The 12,810-nt window shown below is 47.2% G+C and overlaps 1 long non-coding RNA gene across 1 annotated transcript in view; it reads right to left on the bottom strand.

Moving 5' to 3' along the window:
• LOC140714457 (uncharacterized) overlaps positions 1–7,686 on the bottom strand; it is a 322,173-nt gene extending 314,487 nt beyond the window's left edge. Inside the window, exon 1 of the long non-coding RNA XR_012095875.1 lies at positions 7,155–7,686. This is a non-coding gene — a long non-coding RNA (uncharacterized lncRNA). The remainder of the gene's footprint in view (positions 1–7,154) is intronic.
• Between the last annotated feature and the right edge of the window lie 5,124 nt (positions 7,687–12,810).

The raw sequence follows: 12,810 nt of genomic DNA on the forward strand, positions 1-12,810 counted from the left end.
CACTCTGGAGTGGGGCTACGGAGGGACCCCCTCACACTCTGGAGTGAGGTTACGGAGGCACCCCCTTACACTCTGGAGTGGGGCTACGGAGGGACACCCTCACACTCTGGAGTGGGGCTACGGAGGCACCCCCCTCACACTCTGGAGTGGGGCTATGGAGGCACCCCCTCACACTCTGGAGTGGGGCTACGGAGGCACCCCCTCACACTCTGGAGTGGGGCTACGGAGGGACACCTCCTCATACAGTGAGGCAGTCTCTCACACTCAGGGGAGCAGCTTAAAACCCACAGCCTGTGGATTGGAAATGATGAGTTACTGCACTGTCAGAGAATTTAATAGGCGATACCTTCAAATTCCTGCAAAGTGGAATATTTATTGTTGTTCTATTTTTATGCACTTCATATGAAAGGATATAAGTAGAGAGATACATAGCACAAGAGCATATTCCATTACAGAGACAGTGTTCAAAAGGGTTGCCAGGTCCACTGTTTTCTAGTTGACTGATAATTATTCTTGGATAGGAGAAGGGAGATTCCTGTAATTTCCGATGAGATCATGAAATGTTCCTTCATTATTCTGGGTCAGTGCCTCCAATGGGCCCAGATCCCATTCCAGAAATTTGGCTGGGAGTCTCCAGCCTGTCCAGTTCTCTGGGTGTGCTGTATTGTGGCAGGAACCAGAGTTCAGATGAGATATTAGACCTGGACTGAAAAGGAGGCCATCTCGGAATGGGAGTGGGGAGTGGTATAACTAGGCATTCTGATCAGAGCAAAACAACTTCCAAGCCTTTCCCAAACATGCCTTAAAAAATCGGGTTATTGAGCTGTGCATTCTCTGCAGAAAGAGGGAGATCAGCCTAAATAAAACATCGGACCTTGATTGTAGTTGGAACTAGTAACAGTCACACTGCTCTCTGGCTAAAGAAATTCCTCCTCATCTCTTTTCTAAAGGAACATCCTTAGATTCTGAGGCTGTTCCCTCTGGTCCTAGACTCACCCACTAGAGCACACATCCTCTGTGTAAGTCTCACAATATTCGATCAGCTTCAATGACACCCTCTCATTCTCCTGAACTTCATTGAGTACAGGCCCAGAGCCATCAAATGCCCCTCACACATTAACCCCTTTATTCCTGTGATCGTTCTCATGAACCTCCTCTGAAGCCTCTCCAACGCCAACACATCTTTTCTTAGATAAGGGGCCCAAAACTGCTCACAGTACTCTGAGTGTGGTCTGACCAATGCCTTATAAAACCTCAGCTGGTCATCAGACTCATCCACCCAATCACATGCTCTCTTCCTGGAATCTCCTTCTGGGGGGCATAGTTTTACAGCGAATGGAGGAAAATATAGGGTTAGTAAGAGGTAAGTTCTTTTCACAGATACCGGTGGGTGCGTGAACATCCTGTAAGGGGTGGTGGTAGAGGCAGGCACATTGGGGGCATTTAAGAAACTCTTAGATAGGCATGTAGATGACAGAAAAATGGAAGACTATGTGGGAGGGAAGGGTTAGATTGATCTTGGAGTAGGTTAAAAGGTTGGCAGAACATCATGGACTGAAGGGCTTGAAATAAGCTGTAGTGTTCTACACTCAGAAGCCACATTATTAGGTGCTTCCTGTACCTAATAAATCATGTCTGCATATGTTTACGCATTTAATTGGTGTCATATGATTGGCTGATCAGATATTTGCATTAACGAGCAGGTGTACCTAAAAAAGTGGCCATTGAGTGTGTGGGACCATTCAGTCCATTCATTTCTCACCAATTCTGATGTCAGTATCTTTGAACCCTTTATTCAAGGATCAAAGATCAACTCAAACCACCCCGTCTGGCACCAACAATCATTCCATGGTCAAAGTCACTTAGATCACATTTCTTCCCCATTCTGATGTTTGGTCTGAACAACAGGACCTCTTGACCATGTCTGCATGCTCTTATGCATTGAGTTGTCTGATTAGATATTAGCATTAATGCACAGGTGTACCTAATAAAGTGGCCACTGAGTGTATGCCCTATGTGACCTCCAAAAAGCACTTGGACAGTTACATGGATGCAAAAGGTTTAGAGGAAGATGGGCCAAATGCAACTGGACTCCTCGTCTTTTCTTCGCCAATCCTGATGAAGGGTCTCGACCCGAAACCTCGACTGTACTCCTTTTCATAGATGCTGCCTGGCCAGCCGAGTTCCTCCAACATTTTGTGTGAGTTGTTTGGATTTCTAGCATCTGCAGATTTTCTCTTGTTAGATGGGAGTCTTGGTTGTTCTGTATTAACTGGGCTGAAAGGCCTGTTTCTGTACTATGTGACAATAACAAATTACTGCACGTCTTTCAGAGACCACATTTACAGAGGGAACTTTCTACAAACACTATTGAATGGAGGGGTGACTGCACAAGATTGGAAAAGCTACGGACAGTCGTAAACTTTGCCAGTTCCATCATGGGTACTAGCCACCCCAACAGCGAGGGCATCTTCAAAAAGCGATGCCTCAAGAAGGCAGCATCCATCATTAAGGACCCCCATCCCCCAGGACATGCCCTCTTCTCATTGCTACCATCGAGGAGGAGGTACAGGAGCCTGACAACACACACTCAGCATTTTCAAAATACTGTAGTTTCTTCTCTGCCATCAGATTTATGAATGGACAATGAACCGATGGACACTACCCCATTACTTCATTTGTTCCCTTTTTGCACTACCTAACTATGCATTTTTTAGTGTAAGTTCTAGATTTTTAATTGCAACATAATGCAGCAGCAAAACAACAAATTTCATGACAAATGCCAGTGATATTAAACTGGATTCTGATGCTGAACTCCTTGTGGACAACTGGCCCTGCTGACACCTGTACCTGTTTGCTGACAGTTCCACTGTCTGTTCACCTGCACACATAACCTACTCCCACCCACGTGAGAACAGCCTCTTCACGCCCAGTCTTGTTCATGGATTCGGTCTGTTCCTAAGCCACACCACACCCCAGCCCAGACAGAGCTCAGGCAGGTAGATGTACACAGAGCGCTGTCGCAGGAAAGCAGCGTGCATCATCAGAATCACATGGTGTCTCTTCTCGCTGCTGCCATCGGGAAGGAGGTACAGGAACTCAGGTCCCACACCTCCAGGTTCAGGAACAGTAATTGCCCCTCAAACATCAAGCTCTTGAACCAGAGGGGATAATTTCACTCACCCCATCACTAAACTGTTCCCACAATCTATGGAATCACTCTTCCTCTGATGTTCTTAATATTTATTGATTGATTGTTTCCCTTCTGCATTTGCTGAGTTTGTTGCCCTTTCACTGCAGTTGCCCGTCCATCCTGTTGGGCGTGCTCTTTCATTCATTCTATTAGCGGTTTACTGAGCATGCCCGCAAGAAAACGAATCTTCGGTTGTATACGGTGACATACAGCATATATACTTTGATGATAAATTTACTTTGAATTTAACTTTCTTTTAATTTAGGTTTTAATCAGAGATACTGTTTGGAATCGACCTTTTAGGTCCACTGAGTTGTGCCACCAACAACTCCAATTTAACCCCAGCTGAATCACGAGACAATTTACGATACCAATTAACCTACTAACTGGTGCATCTTTGGAGTGTGGGTGGAAAGCAGAGCACCGAGAGGAAACTCTACATTCCATGGGGAGGACATACAGACTCCTTATAGTGGACCCCAGGACTGAACTCTGAACTCCGATGCCCCAAGCTGTAATGGAATCACACTAACCACTACATTATGCTGCTGTCACTGTTGTGAAGACTCTGCCCCAGTCCCCTGCACCCTGGACACTCCTCCTTCTTACTGCCTCTCCCTCTATTAAGCGGAGAACAATACAGCACTGGGCAGACTATTCACGAGCTTAGGGGGCTGGGCCTTGGAGAATCATAACTGGAGAGAGGGTAACGGCTCAGATTTGGAAAAATAAAGGCAACTTCAGGACACGTTAAAGCATTTTAGAGTCAATGGAGTCAGTCTTAGTGTAGTTGGTGATGTTGGATATGGGGGTGAGAATTGTGCACAGTAAGATCCCAAAATCACAAACTACGACATTAAAATGTACATGATCTGAGGTATTACAGAGATAGGCTATAAGTACAGAAGCAAGGACATTGTGTTGAACCTCAGAACACACTGGTTCTACTATAACTCTTCATATGTTAACCCTTTCATTCCTGGAATCATCCTTGTGAACCTCACCAATGCCATCACAGCCTTTCTTAGTTATGGGGGACACCAGTATACGCACAGTAAGATACCACTAGCGAAGCTGTTTGCTTTTTATTCAGAGCTGTTGGTAGTGGGATAAGCTTTGCTCATTCATTTTTACATGGCATAGGACCAGAGGGAGAGAGAGAGAGAGAGAGAGAGGACTGTGCCAGTTACAACTCTGCAGTGAGGGGTGACTTCCCTCGAAAGACTGTTCTCTTTGGGTTCTGGGGTGTCTACCAGATGAGGAACAAAAGAAGAAATTTGCTGAGACCCAATTAGCAGATAGGAAGCAGAAGGATGGGCAGAATGGCCTGTAGTGACCAGGTGACTCAGGTGTATTGAATCTCCCCGATAGGGAGAAAGCTCAGCTTAGTGCCTCCTCCAGGACAGAATTCTTCAGTGCTGCTGCCAGATTCTGGAGTGGAGTTGATTCCAGAGCCAATGGAATCCAGGTGTAAATGACCCCACAACCCCCTCAGCCACAGGCGAGCTAGAGAGGACTAGAACATAAGTGTAACGCTGAGGCATGGCCAGACCACACTTGGAGTATTGTGAGCAATGTAGAGCCCCTTATCAAAGAATAGATATGTTGGTATTAGAGAGAATCCAGAGCAGATTCACAAGAGAGATCCCAGGAAGAAAAGGGTTAACATATGATGAGTGTTTGATGGCTCAGGGTCTGCACTTGCTGGAGTTTAGAAGAATGAGGGAAGATTACACTGAAATCTATTGAATATTGAAAAGCGTAGACGGAGTGGACGTGGAGAGGACGTTTCCTACAGTGGATGAGTCCAGGACCAGAGGGCTCAGTCTCAGAACAGAACATGCCCCTTTGGAGGAATGACTTCAGCCTGAGGGTGGTGTATCTGTGGAACTTATTGCCATTGGCAGCTGTGGAGGACAAATTATTGGGTATATTTAAATCGGAGGTTGATGGTTTCTTGATTAGTAAGGGTGTCAAAGGTTACGGAGAGAAGTCTGGAGAATGGGGTTGAGACAGATAACAAATCAGCCTTGATTGTACAGTAGACGTGATAGGCCAAATGGCCCAACTCTGCTCCTTTGACTTACGGCCACTCCATGGGTTGGCCTGGATACTAAACCAGCAGCAGAACAGATTCCAGGCCCCAGGACCTAAAACCTCAGCTGTCCATTCTCCCCGCCCCCCCCCCCCCCCATTCGCACAGATGCTGCCTGACCATCGAGTCCCCAGTGGTGTCAGCCCTGCAGGAAGCAGACACCAAACCACCCGGACAGGCCTGAGCCCGGTCAGCTACCACCTGCCTTTCTCAGGGGCTGGGGGGTGGGGTGAGACAGAGAAACTGGACATTGACCCAAATGTCAGGGTAACAATTTGTGTCTCTCAGAGGCACAGCAGCACCTTCCTCCTTCTTTCACAGAGTAACGTGGACTGTTTGCCCCACTCCTGTCAGAGAGGAGGGTACATAGCATCCACACTCAAAACACAGTGACTTTCCCCAAGCAGGAAGGCTGATCAGTGCCTGCACCACAAAGCCACTTTCTCATTTCCCTTCAAATGCCTTATGTATCACCTGTTATTGATTGTACAATCTATGTATATAAGCTATCTTATGTATTTGTACCTGGTGTAACTTTGTTATTATTGTGAACTTTATTGTACATTATTGAGATTTCTTTGTGCTGTATTGGATCCGGGGTAATAATGATTTTGTTCTCGTTTACGCTAGTGTGCTGGAAATGGCATTAACCAATCCTGAATTTTGAATATTGAACGATCTTGAACAAGGGTCAGCCAGCAGCTCAGGCAACCGGACAACGTCTCAGATCGAGAACTGGAGTCAATACTGTATTCTGACAGAAGGTCACCGTCCCGACCCGGTTTCTCTGCCCACGGACGTTGCCCGACCGGAGGGGTATCTCCAGTCCTTTAAGTCCTTTTGTTTGACATTCTGCTCCGTGGATCAAATCCCGCCATCAGCAGAGATCTCCCCCCCCCCCCACCCCGCCTACCCCCAATCCAGATCAAGCCTCCCCTCCCCGCCTAACCCTCGTATCGCGGTTCCTGGTGTACACCATACCCCAGCACCTCCCCCGCGATAAATACCCCGCCGCAGCCGGCCCAACCTTTCAACATGCCTCGGCGCTCGGCACTCTTGGAGCCGCAGTGATGGAGGGCTGTGGGAACTGCTAGTTTTTTTTATAAAGAAATAGATCTGACTCAAGCATGTGTTGCCGGTGAGATTTCCCACGACAGGACGAGCTCCTGCCCCGCCGACAGACCAGAGAACAACAGCCGGCAGAACCGAGGAGAACGCCCGCGCCCCGAACCCGCCGACAGCACTCAATGTCAAATTGGTCCCTTAGTCTGTTTAGAAGCTCAGTACTGGTGCAGCATATGGACCGGCGGAGATTTGTCTCCGGAGGCAAGCACCCTCTCCGGGCCGTGCTTCACCCTCCTCCCCGGGGTCATTCCACCGCCCCGGGGCAAAGTTACCCGGACACCCCGACTGCCCTCTGTTTCTCCTGCTGTTACCCAGAGCAGGAGGCCCGGGGAACGGGCACACCTCGCAATAACGCCGCAGTCCTGAATCCCACAGAATCAGATTACAGTTAGACCAGTAGGTACAAGCTGATTTGCGTCTGTCTCCCTGTCGGTCTGTTCCCCAACTACATAACTGGGTTAAGCACTCAGACTGCAACACACACACACACACACTATTCACACACATCCTCACACACACACACACACTATTCACACACATCCTCTCACACACACACAGATCTTCACCCACGCACGCTCACATTCACACACACCCTCACAGACCCGCTCTCTCTGTTCGCACACACACACTCGTACAGATAAACACACCCTCAGACCCGCTCTCTCCCTCTCTCTCTCTCTCTACACACACACCCACACAGCCCCACAAGGACCCTCACCTTCCCAGATGACCGTCACTTACCCCGGTTGCTCGGCCGTTCTCCAGGACGCTGTAACTCCAACATAACCCCGCGGAGCCGGGGAGCGGGGCTGGGGAAAGGGCGCCTCTACCTCCCCGGGACTGCTGAGCTCCGGGAGGCTTCACTGGTTCGGCCGCCGCCGCCGCCGCCGCCGCCGCGCGTTCTCCGCTCCGTTCAGACGGAGAGGCTCCTTGCACGGGCACCAGGTGCCCGCGTCCCCGCCGGCGGTCGGCTCACGCTCACCCCCGCAGCCCGTGGCATTGCCAGACGGTGCCGAGCTACCGGTTTCTCGCCGCTCCTGCGCGCACTGGGTAACGCGAGGGATCCGCAGTAACACACTCCAACTCTGTCCGCGCAGTTTGCCTCCTCTGCTCCGGAGGAAGGGAGAAAAGAAGGGAGGGGTGTTTAAATATATATTTTCCCAGTTCACACCCTCCTGCGGTAACGCTGTTGCCCTCTGCCCGTCCGTGGCAGGGGGGGATCCCACACAAATACCCTCTCTGGCTGAGCTCAGCCCACACGCCTGTGTCGCGGCTCCGGCGCTGCCGTGAGCTCGCCCGTCCGCCCGCCCGCCGTAAGCCTGCCCGCCAAGGCGAGGCTGGACACCGGTCACCCCGCTTCCCTCTATGCCGGGAGCCGGTCCAATCGACGGCCCGCCCCTTACCCCACTCGCCTTCTCTGGGGGATCAACTGGCTCCCGGGTGCTTGCCCATTTCCTGACCAGTCCACGTCCACCCCAAACCCCGCAGCAGACCGTTACTGTCTCTCCGGTATCACGCTGGAGCTGGGCGTGAGGATCCGCTCTTGGTCAGTAAGCGCGTGAAAGGTTACGGGGAGAAGGTAAGAGAATGGGGTTGAGAGGGATAATAAATCAGCCATGATGGAATAGTGGAGCAGACTCGATGGGCCCAATGGCCTAATTCTGCTCCGTGTCCTATAGGCTCCAAAAGGCTGCCCCTGTTTTATGCCCCTGACTCCTACCATTAACGGAAGGGGCCGCGGGTTGACTCCAGGTTGGGACCCCTGGTCTACATCAATGCAGGAAACAGGGAGGGGACTGGGATATGGGACGCCTTTAGTCTCTCAACACTTGTCTGTCAGGAAATGTAGAGGAGGCTTGACCCAAAATCAGAGCAGCAGAGCCAACTCAGCAGTGAGTGATAACTTTAGTACTAGACCACAAAATAACAAGCCACGGGTGACACAATACAAGAGAGAAGAGAAACTAACCACAACAGGGAACAAGGTAGACTTTAGGCAGGGAGAGTGAAGGCTCGGAAATGAGGCTGGCTGGTTCAATGGACTGCGGATGAGAATGTGGGTTAAATAGGCTGCAGGCAATGTGTCTGGAATGAGCAGTAGGTGAACCCTGTTAGCTGGGTGGTGCCTGTGTGTGCAGGCTGGGCAGTGTCAGCTGGAGCAGGCCCGATACATGTCCAACCCAGAATTGAACTGTGAGATGGGGAGAAGAGTCATTCACTGATTGGTTTGACCGGATACTGGGAGTCCAGTGGCCAGAGGACCAGGCTCTCAGGGTGGACAGGGGTTGGTCTGGTATCAATGGCATCCGGGATAGGGCAGCTTAGAGTTGGTCAGTCACCATCCATTCTGACCGGCTGCATCACTGGTATGGGGGAGGGGGGGCTACGGCACAGGATTGAAAGAAGCTGCAGAAAATCATGAAATTAGTCAGCTCCATCTTGGATACTAGCCTCAGCAGTATCCAGGACATCTTCTAGGAGTGGCACCTCATAAAGGCAGCGTTCATTATGAAGGACCTCCACTGGCATGCCCTTCTCTCCCTGGTACCATCGGGTAGGAGGTACAGAAGCCTGAAGGCACACACTCAGCGATTCAGGAACAACTTCTTCCCCTCTGCCATCCGATTCCTAAATGGACATTGAACCCTTGGACACCACCTCACACTTCTTTATCTATGATTTCTATTTTTGCACTATTTTTAATTTAACTATTTAATATACTTTCTGTAATTTATTGATTTATTTTTAACTTTCTGTATTATCATGTATTGCGTAGAACTGCTGCTACTAAGTTAACAAATTTCATGACACATGGCGGTGATAATAAACCTGATTCTGACTCCAGTGGCACCAAATCTCGGTCATTATTGCAACAGTCTCCAGATGTCCATGGACCTCCTGCCATTGGACCAAGGCCTGGCTGTGGGAACTCCAACCTGCGAGCCAGTGTACTGCAGTCAGACAGTGTGGAAAACAATGCCCCGACCCCAGGTGATGCCTCTGATGCAGCCCGGCACATCTCAGGCCATCTCAGGTAACATTTGAAGTAGAAGTCACTGTAGGAGGCACGCTGGCCAGTTTGTACACAACAAGATCTCACAGCTGGCACCTTTCAGCAAGACACCGGAGAGTGCAGATACCAACATCTGGAGCAAAAAAAATCAAACTGCTGTTGGAATTGAGTGGGTTGAGCAACGTCTGTGGAGGGAGATGGACATTTGACTTTTCAGGTCAAGACTATCACATGGACTCATGCTGAAGCGTCTCAATCTGTCCCTTTCTCTCTCCAGGTACTGCCTGAGCCGTGAGTTCCTTCTGCAGTCTGGTTTCTGTCTTCTTTCAGATGTCACATTCAGAATCTGATTTACTTATTTATCACATCTACTACAAAACGTACAGTGAAATGCGTCATTTGCGTTAACAAACCACATCTTGAGGATGTGATGGGGACAACCCACAAGTGTCACCACACAGTATGTCCACAGTGTTCATCAGAACAACACAAACGCCAACAAAACAACAGCAAAGCAGGTCCCTTTATGCCACCGTATACACACCACATACACACACACACACACACACACACAGAAACACACACTCACACACAGACACACACACACACACACACACACACAGAAACAGATACAGAAACACACGCACACACATAGACACACACACTCGCAAACAGACACACACACACACACAGAAACACACACTCACACACACACACACAGAAACACACACTCACAAACAGACACACACAGAAACACACACTCACACACACACACAGAAACACACTCACAACACAGACACACTCACACATGCACACACAGAAAAACACACACACACACAAACACGCACACACAGAAACACATACTCTCACTCTTTCTCACACACACACTAAAACAGATACAGACGCTCACACACACACACACTTACACACTCACTTCTAACTTCAGCAAAGGCTGCCTCCAGGCCTCTAACCTACGACCCTTAGCTCTAGACTCTTCGAGTCGCCGACACTGGGCTCCAACCTCCATATCAGATGTAGCAGGTGGACGGTCGAGTTCCCAGTCAGATGGGTCTTGAATACTTTTTATTTTTTATTTAGAGACACAAGGGTCAAACAGACTTTTCCGGCCCTTCAAGCTGCGCCATCTGGACCCTAACCTAATCACAGGACAATTTACAATGACACAATAACCTTTTAACTGCTGCATCTTTGGATTGTGGGAGGAAACCGGAGCACCTGGAGGAAAGCCACACATTCCACGAGGATGATGTATTAACAATGTATGGATAACGCTGGGACTGAACTCCGCCTTCCGATGCCTCGACCTGCAATAGCATCATGATAACGCTACGCTACTGTGGCGCCTATTTGAATATGCCGGAGCAATATTAATTATCTTACAGTCTTGTTGGTAGTAGATGTTTGTGGGAGCTTACATAGAACATAGAACGTAGAACAGAACATGGAACATAGAACAGAACATAGGACATAGAACAGAACATGGAACATAGAACAGAACATAGGACATAGAACAGAACATGGAACGTAGATCAGAACATAGAACGTAGATCAGAACATAGAATGTAGATCAGAACATAGAATGTAGAACAGAACATAGAACAGAACATAGGACATAGAACGTAGAACAGAACATAGGACATAGAACAGAACATAGAACGTAGAACAGAACATAGAATGTAGAACAGAACATAGGACGTAGAACAGAACATAGAACGTAGAACAGAACATAGAACGTAGAACAGAACATAGGACGTAGAACAGAACATAGAACGTAGAACAGAACATAAGACATAGAACAGAACATAGGACGTAGAACAGAACATAGAACGTAGAACAGAACATAGAATGTAGAACAGAACATAGAATGTAGAACAGAACATAGAACAGAACATAGGACATAGAACGTAGAACAGAACATAGGACATAAAACAGAATATAGAACATAGAACGTAGAACAGAACATAGGACATAGAACAGAACATAGAACATAGAACAGAACATAGAATGTAGAACAGAACATAGGACGTAGAACAGAACATAGAACGTAGAACAGAACATAGAACGTAGAACAGAACATAGGACGTAGAACAGAACATAGAACGTAGAACAGAACATAAGACATAGAACAGAACATAGAACAGAACATAGAATGTAGAACAGAACATAAGACATAGAACAGAACATAGAACAGAACATAGAATGTAGAACAGAACATAGAATGTAGAACAGAACACAGAACATAGAACAGAACATAGAACAGAACATAAGATGTAGAACAGAACATAAGACATAGAACAGAACATAGAACAGAACATAGGACATAGAACGTAGAACAGAACATAGGACATAAAACAGAACATAGAACATAGAACAGAACATAGAATGTAGAACAGAACATAGGACGTAGAACAGAACATAGAACGTAGAACAGAACATAGAACGTAGAACAGAACATAGGACGTAGAACAGAACATAGAACGTAGAACAGAACATAAGACATAGAACAGAACATAGGACGTAGAACAGAACAGAACATAGGACATAGAACAGAACATAGAACAGAACATAGGATGTAGAACAGAACATAAGACATAGAACAGAACATAGAACAGAACATAGAATGTAGAACAGAACATAGAACAGAACATAGAATGTAGAACAGAACATAGAACATAGAACAGAACATAGAACAGAACATAGGATGTAGAACAGAACATAAGACATAGAACAGAACATAGAATGTAGAACAGAACATAAGACATAGAACAGAACATAGAACAGAACATAGAATGTAGAACAGAACATAGGACATAGAACAGAACATAGGACATAGAACAGAACATAGGACGTAGAACAGAACATTGGACATAGAACAGAACATAGGACGTAGAACAGAACATAGGATGTAGAACAGAACATAAGACATAGGACAGGACATTGGACATAGAACAGAACATAGAACGTAGAACAGAACATAGAATGTAGAACAGAACATAGGACGTAGAACAGAACATAGAACGTAGAACAGAACATAGAACGTAGAACAGAACATAGGACGTAGAACAGAACATAGAACGTAGAACAGAACATAAGACATAGAACAGAACATAGGACGTAGAACAGAACATAGAACGTAGAACAGAACATAGAATGTAGAACAGAACATAGAATGTAGAACAGAACATAGAACAGAACATAGGACATAGAACGTAGAACAGAACATAGGACATAAAACAGAACATAGAACATAGAACGTAGAACAGAACATAGGACATAGAACAGAACGTAGAACATAGAACAGAACATAGAATGTAGAAAAGAACATAGGACGTAGAACAGAACATAGAACGTAGAACAGAACAT

Source organism: Hemitrygon akajei, chromosome 21 (genome assembly GCF_048418815.1).
Source record: "Hemitrygon akajei chromosome 21, sHemAka1.3, whole genome shotgun sequence".
In the NCBI taxonomy this organism is placed as follows: Eukaryota; Metazoa; Chordata; class Chondrichthyes; order Myliobatiformes; family Dasyatidae; genus Hemitrygon; species Hemitrygon akajei.